This window comes from Lonchura striata, chromosome 12 (assembly GCF_050655825.1).
Source record: "Lonchura striata isolate lonStrDom1 chromosome 12, ASM5065582v1, whole genome shotgun sequence".
Lineage (NCBI taxonomy): Eukaryota > Metazoa > Chordata > Aves > Passeriformes > Estrildidae > Lonchura > Lonchura striata.
In genome coordinates, this window is record NC_140714.1 from 2,694,746 (window position 1) to 2,712,492 (window position 17,747).

A 17,747-nucleotide genomic window follows, 5' to 3' on the forward strand; every position below is an offset into this window, starting at 1 on the left:
GATGTCCAGGAACATCCCCTGCTCCTTGTGCTGCTTTCTCTAAACATTAAGGGTTAAACCACCAACATAAAATCATGGCTTGGAGCTGACCTGGAAAGCAAAGTTTATGAAACATTTATTTGCTGCTCTGACATCTGGAGGGAGATGCATCATTTAGGTCATGAATTTTTCTGTTTGGATCCAAGCTGATTGCTCACCCTGCCATACTCCACCCTCTGCTCCCCTGCACCTTGCATCACACAACTAATTTTAAAAAGAGGAGAGGCTGGCCCTTGGAAAGGCTTGGAAAGTAAAGTGCTTCCTTTTATTTTTCAAGCAGCAGGAAACAAGACTGTTCACCAGAAGAGAAAAGGTAAGGAATGAACATTGGAAAAGTGAGGGGTCAATGGGAAGGAAATAAAATACTGCATGTTTATGATTAAAATGACAATGTGTCCTTTTGAACCTTGCAGGCAGAGTAATCTGAACTGAATTAATCAATCAGCAGACTATCGATAGGTTAAAAATAAGTCTTATTAAAAGCAGGTGGCAAAGGAGGCAGAGGGAGAGCAAGACACACCAGTCCACCTTGTCCAAACCACCCAGGATACATCCAGCTAATTTAAATCCACATTGCAACATCCTGCTCAATACAGCTAAACTGAATTCCTCAGGCTAAAGATATTGTTTGTCCAACTTTTATTATCCTTGTTTATAAAATTGAAGGATTTGACTTGCTGTGGTCAGTGTCACTGTGAGACGTTCTCTCTTTGGCCGCAATGCACTCTCAGCCCCCATAAATGTTATGGGAAAACTGCAAGGGTGTTTGCAAAGGAAAGGGTGAAAACTGCCAAGAAAAGTCAAATCCCATCCACTTCTGCCTATTACAGTGCTTCCCAAGACAGAATCCCCTCAAGGAAGATACTGTGTGAAAACAGGAGCTGCTTCTCTCTCTGACAGAGAGAGGATTGACAGATGCTGTATTTATTTTTAAAAAATGCCTAACTAAGCATCATTAGTCACCCATCATCCATATTTCTCTCCCTAAATGAAAGTGCACAAAGTTACAGTCTCCAGAAAAAACAATTACAATATTAATTTTAACTAAATGACAACTAGGAGAAAGAAAAAAAAAGAATCAGCTGGTTTAAGGAGTTCTCTTAGATCCTGATAAAGAAAACAACTTCAGCACTGAAAACCACCAATCACCAATGTAATCTTTAAATGTTTAAATGAGCTCCCTGGAAGGCACTGCAAGGTGTGAAATCCTTCTAGGAATACATTTCAGTAGGAATGAATGTGCAGGTTTTTGAGTCTGAGTCACAGGGTTTGAGCAGGAAATAGGATCCTGGAGGTGGGGACCAGGCACATGTGCACAGCCAGGCTGGAGATCCAGGGAGTTCTGCTGGAATCCTGCCACTGAAATCCATGGAGATTTAATTTCTACCCTACTCCTGGGTCCGTGATCCCTTCCATGCAAAGTCTCACTGAAATCCTAAATGACTCTTGCCATTAAAATCCCACAGACTCACAGAATTCATGGTTGGGAGGGACTACAGGAGGTCACAATTTCCCCATTTAAAAATCTTCCTGCTGGGTTAAGTGAAGTGCAGCTTCTTTCTAATTAAATTGTGAAAATCTCCAAGGATGGAGGTTCTGCAGCTCCCTGGGCAGTTGGCTGCACAGCTCTGGAGAAAATTTGGAGAAAAGGCTCCCCATCCTTTCCTAAACTGGAGATCTCAATAATGAGAACTAATTCTATACCACCAATATTTCCCTTCTGAGTTTCCCTTCTCAAACATTTCTTTGGCCTCCCATCCTCAGAACAACACCAAATATTTATCCCAATTTTTAGCTGCAAAATACACCCTTAAATATGTTCCTACAAACACCAAGACTGATGTGATGTTGTATTTTAACTACACTGACTTGTTCTTAGGCTTTGCTGTTTTGTTTTTTTTTTCCTCCTGGCAAAGCAGCACCCACTAAAAACTGGAATAATTATAAAACAGCCTGGGGAAAAAAGGACAAAAACAAGAATTTTGAAATATTTCAAGGGATTTCCCATTTCAGACCAGCCTCTTAGATCACCAAGGCCTGCTTAAAAGTTGTCTTCAAAAGCAAATACCAACAACCAAAACAACCCTCAGCCTCAGGAAGGTCCAGAGATCCATAATTTGTTGTGGAACTCACCCTTCTTTCCAAAGACTGCAAATGCCCAATTCCTCTCTCTACTGGGTTAAATTGCACCTGGTTGAACACAATTTCTGGGACACAGTGCAGCTGAGAGAATTTCAGTATTTTTGCAGGAGCTGTGTGGTATTTGCTGTTGGCTTGGAAAAAAATAAGTGTAAAATCTGTTTCATATCCCATCATTGTCATATAATATCACCCAAATGAAGATGTCATTAGAAGGAGCCAAATAAGAGCTGTATCCTACTTCTTAAAACTTCTCTCTGTGCCTTCAGATGTGGCAAATTCAAGTTTCTGACTCCAATTAAGCCGCTTCATCTCCATGCTTCAACCCAGGAAACAAATAGGTAGAAGGGGCTACCATATGTTTGGGGTTTCAGTTCATTAAATCCTTGATCGTGCAAAACTTTTTGAGAGCTACTACCCCATAAAATTCATATAAAGCCATAGTTTGTGTTGTTTGGAAGAATCTTATTAAACATTTCCTCCAAAGAAATATTCCAGCCTTTTGAGAATCAGCATGACACTGCCATGAATTATTCACGCAAGGCTCTGCAAGATGGGCAAGTTTCCTGCCAAGACGTGCACAGTGAGGGGTGGCATAAAGCTGAAATTGGAATGGGGAGAGAACTGATGGGAAAGATTTCAAAGATCATCTCTTTTGGGAAAAAAAAAAAAAAAGGCAAAAAACCCCCACAAAACACAACTTCAGACCTTTAACCTTGCTCCTTCACAGAGCTTCATAAATGTCCTGCTTCACATCCACTCCCAAATTCCTCAATTTTTCCTCAATTTTAGGCTGTGCTTATACACAGATGCTTGTTGTTAAATGAAGCCAAAGGGTGAGGGAGATCTGATTTCTGAGAGATTCTGGCAAAATTTATTCCAGGGTTTCTCAATGAGGCTGAATCTCAGGAAACTCTGCTGAGGTTTCTTCTGTCAACTTCATGTCCCAGCTGTGTGTGCCAACCCCAGAACCCCCCATGCCCTGGGCTGGTCCCTGCAGGAAAAAAGGGAATTCTGTCCCTCTCAGGTGAGCCCCACCTGCAGAGCTGCCCCAGCCCTGCCCAGCCCAGGGAGGAGCTGGAGCTGCTGGAGGAGCCCAGAGGAGGCTCCAGGGGATCAGAGGATGGAGCAGCTCTGCTGGCAGGAAAGGCTGGCACAGCTGGGATTGTTCACCTGGGCAGGAGAAGCTTTGTGGGGAGCTCAGGGTGGATTTCCAGAACCTGAAGGGGCTGCAGGAAACATGGAGAGAGACAAATGACAGGGGATGAGGGACAGGGAATGGGTTTAAACTGCCAGAGGGCAGGGCTGGATGGGATATTGGGAATAAATCCTTCCCTGGGAGGGTGGCACAGGGTACCAGAACATCTGCGGCTGCCCCTGGATCCCTGGCAGTGCCCAAGGTTGGACACTGGGGCTGGAGCAGCCTGGGATGGTGGGAGGTGTCCCTGCCATGGCAGGGGTGGGATTTAAGGTCTCTTCCATCCCAAACCATTCCATGACTCACGGAGGCACTCCCTGATGATTCCACAGGGCTCCTCCTAAATCACCTCAGCCATGCAGATGGAGAACCAGAAACCCAATCAGGCCTAAACCCAAAATACAACCAAATTAGCTGAGCCTAATGCAGAAACTTACAACTAGAAAGAACCAAATTAAACTTATACTCAAAAACTATTGTTTTTTTTAGACTGATATGTCCTGGTTTAGATGCTGATGCAAATGAATCAGGGTTTACTTTGTCCCACCAAATGCACTTCACTGAATTACTGATGAAAGGCACATTTTAAATAATACAAGAGGCAGGAGGAGGTTTGGCCATCACTACTGCAGAGCAACCCAGCACCACCTCTCTTTGTTTTGGTGGTATTTGCACAAGGGGAGAAACAGCCCTGCAAGCACAGGGAGTTGATGTGAGTGATTGCTGAGCACATTTTAATAATTAATTCCACAAATAAGTGAAGTCTATTTTCATTTCACCTTAGACAGCATTGCTGTCTCAGTGAAGGAAACTGCCAACTCTTCTGTTACTGTACCCAACACTGACATTTTGGAAAAATTACAGGAACAGCAGGAAAGTAATGAAAAAAATATAGAGAGAGCTGAAACTTCTGAGCTATCCAAAGTGCTCCTGAAGATCCTGCAGATAATCTTTAGGGAATAATCCAAGCAGCTTTGTTGTATAAAGTTACATTAAATGACTGAACATCACGCTGTGATTGAAAAGTCATGCTCAAAAATGCTGATCAGTTTGATTGGACATGGATCCTGTTCCAAGGCCTGTGAAGAACAGCTTAGTAAAGAAAAACAGAATGGCTAAAGCCACCAAAGTGATCATGCTTGCATGTTCCAAACAGCAATGTAATGGAATTATTTATCTGTGAAGGAACTGCTAAGGGGATTGGGGGAAAAAAAGAGTTTGGAAACCTCTGTTTTCCTTCAGCTCAGATAAAGCTGGTTTTCCTGTATTTTGACTTCTCAGAAGTTTCTGTAAAGGCCTTTGGCATCATGGCTAAAACCACAACAGTGCTTTGCAAAGCTCTAACGTGTCCACGTTTTGGTCAAGAAGGATTTCATTCCCACAGAGCAGCTGAGGTGCACACTTCTGAACAGATAATGTTTCTGCATTTTCCCAGCTTCTTCCAAAAAAATAAGAGTTTGGAACTCACAATTTCCAGACATGGGCCCTTTTCTTATTTGGAGAGGTAGGGTTTTTTTTCTCCTCCTTTCTCCCAAAGGAAGTGGAGTTCATGTTGGGAAATTGCACATATTTGGGGGAAAAGCTTCTTCACCAAAGCAAGTCCTGCTTCCAGAGGGAAGGGAGTCCACTTCTGGAAGAAATGAAAGTATTTTCACCAATTTCACTGTTCAATTAAAGTATTTAAAGTATGAGGTCACTAATGGAATCACTCTGATACCTGAGAATTCATGGTCCTATTCCAGTTTCAAAAGAAGAGTCTCTGTGGACAGGAGAAAAGCTGCATTTTCTTACAAGATCTTTGCATTTGGAACCAAAAGGACTTATAAACTGATTCATTATTATTCTGTCAGGTAAAGATATTATTCCTGCCACTCTGAAATATGCACTTTAAATACTCAGATTGTACTGGGGACTCTTGTCCTCTTTCTGATGTAAGACCTTTGGCATTTCTCTGAGATCAATCCACATAAGGAAAGGATGGTATAAAGGTGTTACTGAGCACTCCCAGCCTAAAGTATATTCTGCAAATACATCTCCTGGTTCTGTAAATAAGGTTACTACATAGAATCCCACTGGTTCCAGTATTATGTGTACATAATAAAGCTGCAGATCTTATTCAATTTCCAGGTATTTTGTGAGGAGAGCTACTGGCATATCCTCAAGGGCCAAATATTTCATTCAAAGGCAAGGAGATATTATCATACTTTGAATAGATACAGTAGTTAGTTTGTACAGCATCTCATAAAAGGGTAATTTGCAGACTTGAAGAAAAAAAAAAAAGCTGCTTTAAGGAACACAGGGAATATTTATGTAGCTACACAAATTACTTGGTTGAGTATTATTCCAGAGACTTATTTTAGAAACTGAAATTACTCCTTACAATGTAACTTTTGCCATTATTATTATCTCTTGCACTTAAAGATATTAAATCCTTGCCTTGAAGTTTGGCTCTTGAACAGGCAATTATGATTAAAGCATTTCATCTTCTTTGCCCCTTAATACATCACATCAACTAGCCAAATTCCTCACAAAGTCTGGAATAAATGGAGCTGGCCCAGGCAGCCTCAGTGCAGCACAGCAAATCCAACCACAAGGTGAGAACATCCTTGTTTTTCTTCCAGTGACAACATCCCTGCTGCTTAAATGTTCATTTTTGGATCTCAAGCAGCACCTTGCAAATAGCAGATCAATCAAGTTATCTGGAAAATGAAGTGATTTTCCCATTTATCAAACCAATAGTGAAAATAAACTTAATTATTAATGTGAAGGAAACAGGTTTTCCTCACACTTAGTCCAAATTGCTCAGGGTGGTGGTTTCATTCCTCCTCGCTTTCCCTGACTCTCAAAAGAGCATGGAAAATATTATCCCAAAGGTTACATCATTGGAAAACTGGAATTAGAGCTCAGTGAATACAAGATTGAAATGCTGCTGCTCACACAGGGAGGCAGAGGGGCTGCACGACTCAGTGTTAATATGTTCACTTTAATAATCAAGTTAATGCAGGCCATTGCTTCAGACAAGATGTGCCTATCACGGTTGTATCTTATCTATCTTTCATACATTTAGTCAATATACAATGATGCTGAACACATCTGGGCAAACATAGCTAATTTTTTACCCTGAAAGCTAATCAATAATATTTCCTTTCACAGGTCTCAGTTAACTCTTGGAAACAAGGAGCTGGCAACACATAACTGGTACTTCTCTCTGCCTGGCATCTGGGGGTTCTAAATCCATATTAAGATTATTGCTGAGCCTCGTGGTGACACCTCTGCATCATGCAAAGACTCAAGAGTTGTTCTGAAGATATTACTGGAAAGATATTGTCTCTGCATGAGGCATTTTAGAAAGTTGGGATGATCCAAACTGGTTTTTGATCAGCTTCCAGTGTATCACCACCCAGGAGACAGCAGGATCTATCCAACCACACACAGGCAGCAGAAAAAACGACCAAAATCTTCAGCCTCCAGGGCAAGCAGGAAAAGGCTCTCCAAAAAAAACCCTAATTTGTATAGCAGCATGGATTGGGAATCTGTGTCCTGGGCTGCAAATCCTCTCAGACCACAGAGGTGAAACACCCCAAAATTCAGGTGGTGTCATTATTTTATCTGTGCCACAGCATCCAGGGGATGCTGGAGAACACAACTTGGGGAAGTGACTGGACTGAAACCAAACAAACCAAAGCTGCCTTCACACCTTCCCCCTCGCTGCTGTTGTGTTGGCCACAAACAGGAATTGCAGGACAGAGATCCCACTGGAATTCTTCTGTGAAGAACATGGAACAATGCCATCAATTGAAAATGACTGGAGCAGGACCATGAAATAATGACCACCGTGAAATAATGACCACCATGAAATAATGACCATCTCCTAGGGAAAACAGACAGCAGAAATAATAACTAGTAGAGAAGGAAACAGAAGGAATATATTCATGGATAAATGAGAGCTGTGGCTGGAGCCTTTGAGCTGAGCTCACGTCCCCGGGTGAGCTTTGATCAGCAGCATCCCAGCCCAGGGAGTCTTTGCTCTGTCTCTTTTTAATGCCACATTTCTTTCTCTGCTTTTTCCTGGCTGAAGTAGATCATGAGTTTGATCATTCCAGCACAGCAGAAACCCCCAGCCCATCCCAGCAAGGAGCAGAGGAGCCGTGGTGGGACATGCTGCTGATGGCCAGGACACAGACAATCCTCACTCCTGTTCTCCAATTTATAGCTCTAAAATGTCACAGTTACACCAGACACCACAGAGATCCTGCAGGACTGACATTCCTTAGAAATCCCTTCCTGATGATCAATGCACCCTGTGAAATAATTATATTTTATTCATTTCTCTGGGTTGTAATTCTCCCTAAGGATGAAAGAACCCCAAACAAACAAACAAAACTAAAACAGGTTGCATGATCAAAGTTCCATATCAAGTTCCTGATAATTTCCTCCTAAGTCACTCAAGTGGGAACCAGAATTCTTTATATAAAATTACAGCTCCTTGGAATTCACAGCCATTTGCCAGCTAATGTATTATAGCACAAACAAAAACCAACCTGACAACGCTCAAAATATGGACATATTACAATAACAAAGACTTCACTAGAAACCCCATAAAATGTGCTTTCTTTATGTTTCACAAAAAGTGGGATGTGTGCTCACTGATCCCATGTTTGCCCAGTTGTGGAAATCACATTTGGAAATATTAAGAGTTAAAGAATACATTTTCTCTTTTTTAGGACTTGGAAACTGAGGACAATCTGTCAGCTGATCAGTGAATATTTCTTTTGTCCACAGTAACCCCAAGTGACCATTATTTGACAAAATTGTCTCCAAAAATAACCCTGAATGTTGCTGGTGTCATTGGGAAATGCTGTAGTTGCAAAAGAGCTGACTTTTGGCAGAGGTTTCTTTAATGTTAAGAACAAAGAAACACTCATTAAAAAACAAAGCCAACAAACCAACCACTGTTAGATAATTAAAAGAATGCTTGTTTTCTTAATTTCAACACTAAAGAGCTACAGAGCACACTAAGAAAAACATTAAAATAAGATTTGTAGGGTGGTGAGAAGTCAGAAAAAGAACAAAGGTGTTTGATAATGGCTTTGGATTAAAAAGTGATATTATCCTGCCAGTTGTATCCCATTGAGTTGGATCCTGTGGATTAAAAATTAATTTAGAAATCTGACTTGGCTCCACCCAAGTCAATAGAATTCCATTTACTTGCTGGTGAAATATTGATAATCAGGCTGATTAACTTGAAATTAGAAGAAATTGATTTACCAGGCAGGAGGAGGAGCCAAACCAGACTCCCAGTCCTTGGAACCCTCCTCAGGGAATTTTCCCACTTGAAGGAAATTCAAGGAACCCAACAAATACTATGAATAAAGTGAGGAAACTTCAAAGTATAATTTCCCCGGAGAGGGAGAAAAATGGAATTTGGAAGGAAGGGAAAGAAAGAGTCAAAGGAGAGTCTGACAAAGTGAATTTTTGGAAGCCAGCATGTTCTGGATGCTGCGGCAGATGCAAACCCAGCACAGCAAAGGAAAGGGTTTGGCAAAGCCTTTAGGAGCCATTCCCTCTTTCAGAGATCCACATTCCAACCTGACTTTCTGCTGCTCCCAAGGACCTCCACCTCACAGAGTGGTTTTTACTCCTAGCTAGGTGTAGGAAATAAATATACGCCTAATTTGTGAGAAATATCAATATCAAATTTCAGCTGCTGAGGAATGAAATGAAAGGTTAAAATCTTAACCTGGGGGAAAATGGGAAAATGGACTGCAAACATTGCAGCCTGGAGTTTTCCCCCAGTGAATGATTTGATGGACTTCATTTAGGCTTCTTTTTCTAAAAGATGGATTTAAATGCCAAACAGAAATTGTCATTTAAACCCTGAAAATCAGATCTTAAATACAAAGTCAAACTATACTTTAAAAATATAGGGTTTTAACAGGGAAATTGGTCAAAAACAGCTTTCTTCCCACCACACCATTTATTTCCACATTTCCTTAACTCCTGGTGGGAAATAAGGGTGGGAGTACCCAAGAAGATCCAGCTGCTCTGCAGCCTCCAGAAGCCCTTTCAGCTCCTACTGGACTATAGAATTTTAATGTCTTTTTTTTTTTTCCCCATAAAGGTATTGGCAGTCTCTTTGAAACACAAACAATTTATAAACCCAACATTAAGGTGTGAAGTGTATTGGTAAGACACAATTCAAGCCCCCAAAATCCAACCACAATTTCATTCAGAAGATCCAATAAAGGGGAAGAACACGGCAGATATTCTTGTTGCTAATTTTGTCAATTAAATAAGAAATTGATTTGGAAAAATATAGAAACAGCACAAAGCTTTGATGATTGCTTTAGAACCATGAAGCTCATGAGCTTTTGAAGAGAAAATAAAATGAATAAAACCTTTCCTCCGTGTCTTAAGCAGACTCCAGTTTTGTATGGTGGACTGCAAAACCTTTCATCATTCTGGTGAATTTCCCCTGAATTTCCACCTGTCCTTGTGAATTGCAGACACAAAAGCAGGGCAGCAGCAGCATCCCCTCAAGGAGTTCCCTGTGCCAGAGTGAGGGGTTCTCCCCAGCCCTGCTCAGCATTCTCCTGTTGCCCCATGCTGCTCCTCAGGATAAGATCTCCTCTCCTGCCTGCACCAGCTCCATCCATTATTCCTGGATAGATGACCTTACATTTGGTGCTATCAAACACATATTGATTGCACGCTCATCTGACAGCCTTGTAATTACTCAGGTCAGCCCATTTACCCTCTTTAAATAATGGCAGAGCACCAGCTTTCTTCCAGCCATTGGAACTTCCCCTGCGAGCCAGGACTTATTAAAAATAAACATTAACGATCCAAAGAGTAGCTCAGATGGCTCTTAAAAATTGTAGGTGCCAGTTAGGCAGACTTACTGATTTAACAGAGTCTGGTGAGAGGAGCTGCTGTTTAACTGCCTCTTTATCACTGCTGGGAGATAAATTATTCCATCCTGTGAGGCAGCAACATCACTTTCCTCCCTCCCAGGGACAGGACAGAGGCACAGCAGGCCTGGGTCCTCCTGAAAATGGGCCGGTGCACTTTGGTTCACTCCTATCACACTTAAAGAACATTATTTAATAAGTTTAAACTCACTGCTCATACATTTTTCTCATGTTCTCCGTTCTCAGTCTTATCCAGCTCCTCACTTCCATTCCCTGCCATGGGCTCCCGATCACCCCACTTGCCATTTACAGAGTATTTTTCCAGGGACATGAGGAGGGTGGAGGAATCAGGGCACTTTGATTGTTTTCCTCAATGTGAAATTGGATCTTTTGAAGAACAGTAAATAGAGATTTTTTTTTTTCCCTGTTAGCATAAGACAGGCATAATCAGAGTGAACAGCCATTAATTTTCCATGCATTGCTCAATTGCTCTCTTGCTGTGGAGATGGAATCCAATCTAGAGCTCCATCCTGCTGGATGGAATGCACCTTGAATTAGGGAAATATCAGCCACAATTTTTAGGAAACACTCTGGGCAGTCTCCCACCAGCTGCTCCAGACCGTCTGTGATGGCTTCCCAAAAATTCCCACAAAGACCATCTCCTTCCACCCTGCAAAAAGGGAAGACCATCCTGTGGGGTTTGTTTCCTACCAGCCATGGCCAAGTGCCCCACCCTGGATTCCAGCTAGCAGAAAGCTGACCTGGAATGCTGATGGTTCATTTGTATTAATTGCCTGGGACTGACAGGCTGCTCTCTGTTCCATTTTCCTGGGCCTGCTTCCTACTTGCTGCTCCCAAAAGGGCACAAAGAGCCACTAATTGTTATATTCAATACTCTCTTCTTTCCTGCAAGCAATACTAATTTAATTAAATTTACATGGTTTTAAGTGACCAGCTACAACTCCTTTCATCTGTTTATACAGGTCACTAGAATTGATAAATCTCCATTTCATTGCTGCCATCTTCTTTTAAGTGCTCCCTTATTCCCCTCCTGACCTTTTAAAGCTGTTTTCTACCCTTCCTGCCCAGCTGAGACTGGTTGAAATAGAGGTTCTCTCTTTCCCTAGGAGGCAGGACAGCAATCCATAAACCCCCAATCCCATTGTACACCATCGCTGCCAGGGGATTTTCTTTAATACTGAGTATGAAGTGCCTTTGAAGAGTAAATTTGAATATTTCTCTTTTTTTACCCATTTTAATCCCCTAGAGGCATTCACAGCTGAAACCAGAGCCTGCATTGCCATTACCCGCTACAGAATCCATCATCGTTGTCACCTGGCACTGCTGGTGATGCCCAGCATGGCAAAAGCTGAAATAACAGCAGAGAATTCTATTACTTTGAGCCCCAAAGCAGACAGGATGGAGCTGTGGGCAGCTGTGCCCTCCTGGGCCACCAAGAGCCCTCTGGTCCCACTCATCCAGCTCTGATCCTCACCCACACTCCAGCACCCAGCTGAAAGCTGATCCCACTCCCTCTGCTTTTTCCAGGGCAGCCAGGACCACACTTACACAATTCAGACACCCAAAAATCAGAGTAAAGGAGCTGAAAAGCTGCTCCAGTTCTGTTCCCTCCCAGCAGCTGGATCTGGTGTTAGCTCAGCTCTCTTCTCAAACCCAGAGGCAGTACCCAACCTCAGTCCTTGTCCCATCCCTCCAGAACCTGAATCCACAGAATGGCCAGGATGGAAGAGACCTCCAGGATCATTGAGTCCAACCCCTCAACTCAACCCTGGCACCCAGAGCCACATCCAGGATTTGTTAAACACACCCAGGGATGGTGACTCCACCACCTCCCCAGGCAGCCATTCCAGAGCTTTATCACCCCTTCTGTAAAAAACCTTTTCCTAATATCCAATCTAAATTTCCCTTGGAGCAGCTTGAGGCTCTGGTTCTGTCAGTGCTGCCTGGACAGAGAGCCCAGCCCCAGCTGAGCACAGCCAATTTCAGGAGCTGTGGGGAGTGCTGAGGTCACATCTGAGTCTCCTTTTCTCCAGCCTGAGCACCCCCAGCTCCCTCAGTGGTTCCTCAAACCTTTCCTTTGGGTCTGGGAGGAGAATTCCTGCATCCCTCCCACCCTGCAGTCAGTCAGGGAGCGGGGTCACACCAGGAAGGGCTCTGCTCCCAGCACCAGCCAACAGAAGGTTGGCTTCCAATGGTGGAAGGAAAAAATGAAATAATCTTCAGCTTCAGCAGCCTGAAGAAGGAAGGGAGGAAGAAGCTGAGCAGCACAAGTCCATCCTCACTGCCTGAGCTCAGGGAGCAGCTGGTGGCTGCTCTGCTGCCAAGGGCTCCAGAGTTGGACCATGGGGGAATGGCTCAGCTGGAAGTGGAGATTGGCCTTAAGGGTTCCACACACTGAGGAGGCTCCTTGAGCTTTTGAGGCTGTCCCTGGATCCCTGAAAGTGTCCAAGGCCAGGCTGGATGAGGCTTGGGGCAGCCTGGGACAGTGGGAAGTGTCCCTGCCCATGGCAGGGTGGGAATGAGATGATCTTTAAGGTCCTTTCCAACCCAAACCATTCTGGAATTGCACTGCCACCACTTGAGATCTCCATGACTCTTTTGCAATTAACAGGAACAACATTTTCTTGGGATGTTTTGACATTTTTCATAAGATTTTATGTTTGGATTTTGTTTTTTCGGGCGTGAGGGAGAAAACATCAGCAAAATTTATAAATCATTTTTATCTTAAGGTTTTAAAGCATTTTTGCAAAAGGTCTCTGGCCCCTTTTTCCTCACCTGTACAGGGAGATTGTCTTCAGAGTGCCCCATCTGCCCTGGAGATGTGTTTGATATGGAGCAGACTGATTATCCCACTGCTCACTCAGAGACACAACTCAAAGCAGCCAAAAGGCAAAACTGGCCCAGTTTCTCCTGTTTCCCTCTGGGGAGAATTCAATCAAGAATTGATTAATGCTTGAATTCTCATCAAGAATTAATAAGTTCCTGATGTGGTGAAAATGAATAGTCTCAGGGAAGCAGCTAAGCTTGTTGTTTTGTACGGGGGAAAAGAAAAAAAATTCCATTTATTTGGTAACTGATGCAGTGGTGAAGTTAGAGAGGGGGAATTCTGAATTGCCTGTCTCCTTACGACATTTTAATAACCTAATGAATGGATTGACTGAAGGTTGACTCTCAACTCTCAGAGATGACTTGGGCTGCTCCCACCACTTCCCTCAAGCTTAGGTGCAATTCTCAAACTCCATACAAACACATCAGGTGGGGAGCACAGGGGGTGTAGCAGTTTAACATCACCCCCACAGAAAAACCATTTCCTTGTCCCCAAAAAGATGTCCCTAAAGGCTAAAAGCAAGAAAAGCACAAAGTCAGTCCTTCCTCATCAATGTATCTGTACAGACAATAAAATGAGACTCAGCAGGTGCTAATAGTGATAAAAGTAAGAAAAATTTAGTAACATTTTTTATACTTCCTTTGATGGGCTGGAGAGCTAAAAGACCTTAAAAAAAAGAAGAAAGAAAAACCCATGATGCTCTAAGACTAATTGAACCAATAATCAAAGGCTGTCTCTAATTCCTGGACCACGAGGTCAATTACAGAAATAAAGCTGACAGCAGATAGATGGGAATGGTGTGCAATTACCAGTTAAAGACTTGATAATTATGGCAAGAATTAGTCTGCATTTTCAATGGCAGCAAAACCCATCCGTTCTTTGCAGTTATTATCTGGATTGCAAGAAGAAATGGGTTCAGCTCTGTCTCAGGCTGACACAAAGCTCCAGGTACAAGGGGAATTGAGAAGTGGATGATGAGCCCATGGAGTTGGAAATTTCCTTAACTGCAAACTTCAATGGCAGATGTGAGAGAAAAAATAATATTCAGCAAGGAGGGGTGTGGAGAAATTTAAACTCAGAAGAGGACTGGGAAGCATATATTTTTATGAGGTTTGCCAAAATCAGCCCAAATATGGGCTTTTCAAATACTCAAATGCTCAATCTTGAAAGGCAGAGTCAATGAGAGAATAACAATCCTGAATACTTAAAGAATTAGCACGTTGTTCTTCCATTCCCCCATGGCATTACGTAGTCAAAAGGAAGAGGTTTTGTAACTATTTCTTTTTAAAAAGTGTGATCTGCAAAATCTGTAAAAATCTCAATAAATTAGACTAAACTTGATGACCTTTATTCCTTGAGGTAGGTTGAATTTATATTTCTTCCTTATTGAAATAATCTGAAAGCACAACACTTAAATTCTTCCTCTTATTCTTAATTCTGTCATTCTGGGACTCCAGGAGCTGGGAAGTTCAGAAAAGTTGGATCCAGGTAAAGGCAAGGAGATGCTGCTGCCCTGGGAGAGTGAAACCTTGGCAGGAGAGTGACTGAGCCCAGCAGAGGAAAACAACACGCTCAGAAAAATGACAAAAACCTGTCAGCTAAAAGGCCTTAGGACAGGAAATAATTTGCAGTCTTGGAGTCATAAAACATGCACTAAGAATGTGAAGAGTTTTTGGGTTTTCAGTAAATATTTTCCAATAAACCAATCAGTAAGTTTTAAGTTCTCAACAACTAATGGTTGTGGGAAATAAAACAAAGAAAATACTTCCAGGAGACAATTTCCTCCTCAACTCATCCTGATGAGGTAGCAATGAAAATGAGTGGCTTTAGCAGCTTCCATGGTGTTCCCCCACCCCTCAGTATTCCAGAGCTATTCCCATTCAATTTGTCACTGCCACTTCCATATCCCGCTGCTGACACCCCTCTCTGCAGCAACTCTTTTTCCTCAAAAATTTTTTATAAATTAGGTGAATTACTGTGTCAAATGATCTGATTTCACTGCATTTTATGTAAATTTATTTACTTAGTGGCCTCTGGGCTCCACGCTGAGCTTGGAAAATGTACTTTTCAAAATGATAAATAATTAACCAGAGCTCCTGCACCACTGGAAGTTGTTACTCTGCTCTCATTTTAAATAGTCCAGGAATATTTTTTTAATGCATGTTTCATATAAATTGCCACTTAGAGGAAAATAAATGCTCGGAACGTTGACTGCCTTTAGTCATAAAGGCTTACACATAGCAAGGTGATTTTTATTAGAAACTGCATTAATGCTTTTCATTATTTAATAAATAATCATACAAAGAACTCATTTCAAAATAGCAGCAGGCTTATGTTTCCAGCTCCCTACAGAGATGCACAGGAGGGAGCAGTGCCAGCAATTCCCAGGTTAAATCCCACCCCAGGACCAGGCTCAGGCAGGTCCCACAGCAGTAACACACTGGGGAGGGCCTGAACTCCTGCCAGATCTTCTCTTCATCACCCTGAGGAGCAAATGGGAATTTATTTGGACAAACTCTTGTGTTCTTAAAAAAAAAAAACAACTGATTTTTTTTTTGAAGTACCAAAAAGGCTGGAAGCTCAGATACCTCCATCCATGCTAAATTCAAAATCCCAGGTGCAGCTGTCAATGAAATACAACTGCCCAAAGAGATGAGGGAGGTTACAGGTGATTAGAAAAATGCATGGGGAAGAAGCAGTCTGAACACAGCACAGACACAAAACAGGCTGGAACTTTTCCAAGCCCAGGAATGGAGGAGTTGAGGGAATAACACAGATAATTCCTGGTAAGAGTCAGGAGGGGGAAGAAAACAACCAAGCTTGTGCAGGAGAGGCAGCCTGGCTGTTTTGGGGACAAACAAACTTAAAACATTCCAGAAGAAAGACAGCAGAGCAGCCACATCATCCAGCCAGGGGAAAAATGGGAAAAAACAGCCCTGGGTCAGCAAACCACACTGGGAGGGATCATAGCCCTCCAGATCTCCTCAGCACGGTCTTCTGACATTTGTGGGGGGCACAGATTTTAGGCAGCAGCAACTGCTACTCCAACACCTGCATTTTTTAATTGGCGCCCAATGTGGGGCCTGACCTTGAGGCTTTATTGAGCCTTTTGAAAGTGTCTCCATTGGATCTTCTCTGGATTTCAAGTCACAGTCACTGTTCCAGTTCCCTGAGAGAAAAAAGCCAATTTTCTGGGGGATTTCTCTGGGGGTGGTTGACAACCCTCAAAGCTTCAAGGGCCAGCCTCATCAGCAAAACCTCCTCTGAGAGTTTTTTTCTGACACACCGAGGTGGTGAGTATAGCCTGGTGACTGTCACCTTTTTGTATATTTATTTTTCACAGACATCCTTTTCCAGGTAAAGCAGCACCATACCCTTGTTCCCACTGCTGTTATTCTCACCTGCTCCGTCTTTCCATAGGGTTCCAGCAGCTCCAGCTCCATCCCAGGAAAGCTGTGGGAGCCACAGCCTCTGCTCCTGTTCCCACACAAGGAGCTGCAACACCAATGCAGTTTCCCCATTCCAAAGCTGGGAAAAGTCACTTCTCAGCCACAAAGGTAATTCCATCCCAAACTGGAAGGAAAAGCTGATTTGCCACCAGGATAATTAGCAAAGAGGTTCTTCCTGTACCTCACTTCCTGCAGGAGGAGCAATTAGGAATGACCCAGTTCTGCTCCTGTGCCAGCCACAGGTGCCCCTTGCTCTCACTCCTCCTCACATCCCTGTTTCTCACCCCCATCCCAGGTGAAGCACATCCACCAAAACCATCCATTTTTAGAGTTTTAAGTCAATAAAACTACTGCAAACAAGTTTTGGGACTCCCAAACAAAACTAGGTAGTAAAAGCAAAAAAAACCCAAACAACCCACCCAAACTCAGGGTACTGCTGCCTATTTTCTGGTTTGAGATATTCCTGCCCCAATGTTCCAAACAAATGATGAAGAACATGCTGCAACCCCAGGCTGGGAGGGATATGAAGCATAAAAATACAAACTCTACAGAAAAAGTAAAACCTGAAATGCAAAGAATGGTGTTTTTTGTACAGAAATGCCCATTTCTACATCCAGGGCATGGGGTGGAGCATCTCTCCTGGGTGGGTTTAGCCACATCATGTGGGCTTCAAGCATGGTGAAAACAACACCCAGGTCTTGTTAAATGAGGCTTGGAAATGTGCAGAGCTCAGACATTTCAGCAGAGTGAAACGCTGGTGTTTCCCTGGGGGACTCCTCTGTGCTCCCAGCTGATGAACAGATGCTGAAGTGGAAAAATGATGACATTTCCTTGTGAGACTGAGGAACAGAGTGAAATGTTTGAGCATTAGAAGGAATGCTCTGCCCCCAAACTAGGTCTAATAATGACAACTTTGTCCCAGGAGCAAAACATCAAATCTTTTCAAAATGATACATAATTAACCAGAGCTCCTGCACTCATGGGAGTTGTTACTTCACTCTCATTTTAAATAGCAAAGGCATATTTTTAAAATGCATGTTTCGTATAAATTGAATTTTATCCCATATTTTATCCTTAAACTTCTGTGACATCTGCTCCCACACACCTGCTGGTGGCAGCAGCACCTTTATTCGCACTCCAGTGAAGCACATGATTGTAGGACT